The following is a 3,388-nucleotide window of genomic DNA, read 5'->3' as shown; positions in this document are numbered from 1 at the left end:
CAAACGATAGTACTCATTAAAAGAAACGATATTTGTCCTGAAAACTTTCGTGGTTTTCTTAATTTACGTGTGCGAAATGTTCTCTTGTCAGCCTAATAGCAGTATTTGATTCGGAAGTGTACGCAAAACACTTGGAGACGTACAATGAAATGTAAGAGGAAACAGGAAGAGACAACATGCAACGGCTACTTATTAATTCCCGAGTTCCTACATGGTCTTTCTTAAATACAACTTGCAAGCAGCTTTTCACTTCGAATAAACAATTAGCGTCTATCTGGAAATTATTATTGTGAAAGATAATCAATGTTGTACTTGAAAGCCATTTAAACGTATCGTACAATTGACAAACTAGCGATGTAACCGTAATCTCATGCGGGTTTCTGAAATTCGTGTCACGCATTCGTCGACGACCGTTTATTCTAAAGACCTAACTCTAGGGAATATTAATTTATTAGCGATACGTCGGCGTATCGATTGTCCGTTCAGAACAATTCGCAGTTCCGGGTCAATCGTTCCATGGTATTGAAAATTGCTGACCGTGCGGATTCTCGACACACCGCCGTGCGACGAAGCGATTTCTTTCGAAGACACGCTGACAACGAACGACCGAGATTTAATGTCTCATTCGACGCCGCCATCGCGTTGCGTAAAAGATTGATAGAATTGCGGTTGCGAACAGAGTCTGCATGATTCAGACCGTCGAACGAAAACAGAAACCCAGCTCGGCTTGACATCATCGCACGTACCCGCATCATCGACGAGGAACGTCGTGTTCCCGAGAGTTTCACGGTTGCAGTCGTGACTTTCCATGAATCGTTTTCTCCCGAGAGAGAGAGAGAGAGAGAGAGAGAGAGACGAGAGGCGCGCTTGTGCTCGCAGGATACCGTTTACTGAACGTCCGTTGATTTATGTCGAGAAAGAAAAAAAACCGGGAAACCAAAAAGAATTGACGTCAGAACATCGGCGAAACGTGCGTCGAGATTGCAGCCGAAGGTTAAATCAGCTATGAGAAAATCGTTAAAATCGCACTCCGTCGTCCCACCATCGGACATATGCGTGTTGTCAGCGTCTGCGAATTCGACAGAAAGAAGTCTCGTTAGGTTTTGCATCCGGAAGGCCTTAGTTGCGTTTCCAGCGGTACCAATGACCAGCTCGGCTGTATTACCACCAAATTGAATCAACATTTCTTGTTTGCGGGTTTTGTTAATACCTCCGGCGATTTAGAATCTATTAAGTCGTAAAATACATTAGGCCATACATTATCACTGCCGGCCACCTGCTACAAAGAAATCCTGCTTCTTCGTTCCAGTTAGAAACAATAAACGGTGACAAGTGAAGCGATCAACGTTGCACAATATTTTCTGAGTCAACTGATTGATATTCCATACGTACTAAACACTTCTAGAGCACGGATAAATATTAAGCACGTTGCATAATGTCGAATCGGAGCAACGTTTATTGCGTGCACTCTATAATATTATCAACCATAACATTCTGAATTAGCTAGATGTGTTTACTCTTCGAATTCTGTTGTTCTCTGCTAAATCTGTTGAAGTCTAAATTAATTTCCCGAGTTAAATACCGCTATAGAAATATAACGGTGTTCTATTAAATGCATGTATTGCACTTGATTAGTTCAAGGTTTCCATTGTAAGGCATCGCCAATCTTCGCGCGATGTACATTTTATAATTCATTTAGACTGAAATTAAGAAATAATTTCTTCTAAAATGAATGTGCGAATGATAAAACTCGAAGGAAAGTTTCTCTAGAATTTGCCAAACATTTCACTCCATTGGTTTTCAGATGATCACGTGCAATACAGATGCTTAACACTCGCCGATGTTTAGTCATCCTAGTTCTCGATTTCACTAGTTGTGATTAATCTTCCCAAGGACGAATTCTTTAAGAATGAACAACAACGATTTTCGCCACGGCGTAGTTGTGCCACGAATAATAAATACGTGCACAAAAATGAACGTTTACGTGGCTAATTATTGACTTCTATCGCAAAGCCAAATATTTGCTCTACTTAATCCGACAATCTGGATGAAAGCGATTCAATCAAAACTTTTTAAATACTCGATAGTGAACGAGATAAAAAATCACTAAATATTGACGCTACAGTGAATGTCGGGAAAGCAGATAAACAAAAAACGGTGAGAACATAGATAAATAACTGTCCCTTACGAGATACTCGAAGACCGTTGGAAATCACATCTAACCGTGGTTTCTATCCAGACGAATAATGAAATTCGAGGCGCGAAGAAGGAAAGGGCTTCGCGGTAGGAGAAAACGAAATAAAAAAAAAAGAAAAGAACGATCAAGGAAAAAGTCGAAGGGAGGGTTCCTTTCAGTCGGTCGAAAGTTACACGACGTCCGAGGTCATCGAGTTCCACCCATGCGATCGCTATGTCCGCGTTACGATGCCCGCGTCTACTATTACGCGCGCGTTTTCTACACGCTCAGCGCGGCACAGAAGTGATTGCTCGCGAACACTCACAACAATGCTGTTGATGCCGTAACAATATGGATGCTGGAAAATTCCGATCTATCACGATCGATGATTTACGCTGCCAAAAAAGAACTTCCATGACTTCGTCCCTTTCTTTTTCGTTTTTGCGAGCCTCGATGCAAATTAATAATCCCAGAAAAACAAACATTAATCCGTGACTTCGAGAGCTCAAGCTCGGTCGATTTACAAAACCGTAATTGCAGCCAGACTTTTGCATTTGCAACATAGCCGATCAGCGTGGGCGTCACTCGAGCGATGATCATTTCGATGAACTCGAATCGTATCGCTTCTTCGATTCGACGACGAACGGAGCGCGAGTTTTGTTCGAAGGGACAGGAGCCAAGCCTGAATTCGCAGGGGCCTGTTGATTCTCGCGGCCGAATCGCTCGGTGCCAATCAATCGGAACAGCCTATCGGCCCGGCTGTATTTTACCGGTTATGAATCTAAGAATCGCAGGCTTCGAAACGGCGCGATTCGATTATTGTAGAAAAACATAAGCCAAAAATCGCGCAATCGATACTCCAATTCGGCACGACGAGATTCGGGTGCTGTACTCACATTGCTCCGTATGTTAGGATCTCGCCCTTCGGTTGCAGCCGGCTGATAGAAACTCGTTTCGTCCACTGACAAAACGTGACACCGTTCCGCGAGGCACGCTCGAAACTGTCGGGCTGGTCTCGCACGGTGCGCGCCGCGGAAAATCAAACGCGTTCTCCAGCGCACACGGAGGGTTTCGTGAAACGACCACGAGGCGCGGCAGCCTGGAAAATCGTCGTTCAATTTGGACACGAGGTCGCGGGCTCGAATGGTACCTTCGGCACGGACTCGCGCGATTTCAGGCCGGGGTCTGAGTGAAACTGAAATGGGTAAAACC

The 3,388-nt window shown here is 44.1% G+C and overlaps 1 protein-coding gene across 1 annotated transcript in view; it reads right to left on the bottom strand.

Annotated features, from left to right (window-relative positions):
* Positions 1-3,388, bottom strand: part of Tsp74f (Tetraspanin 74F) — a 16,988-nt gene extending 13,600 nt beyond the window's left edge. Inside the window, exon 1 of the mRNA XM_078192878.1 lies at positions 3,073-3,388. The gene's annotated coding sequence lies outside the window, so the exon portion shown is untranslated. The remainder of the gene's footprint in view (positions 1-3,072) is intronic.

The sequence above is a fragment of the Augochlora pura genome, chromosome 10 (genome assembly GCF_028453695.1).
Source record: "Augochlora pura isolate Apur16 chromosome 10, APUR_v2.2.1, whole genome shotgun sequence".
NCBI lineage: Eukaryota > Metazoa > Arthropoda > Insecta > Hymenoptera > Halictidae > Augochlora > Augochlora pura.
The sequence above is the reverse complement of the archived record's forward strand: the minus strand, read 5'-3'. Positions and strand labels throughout refer to the sequence as shown.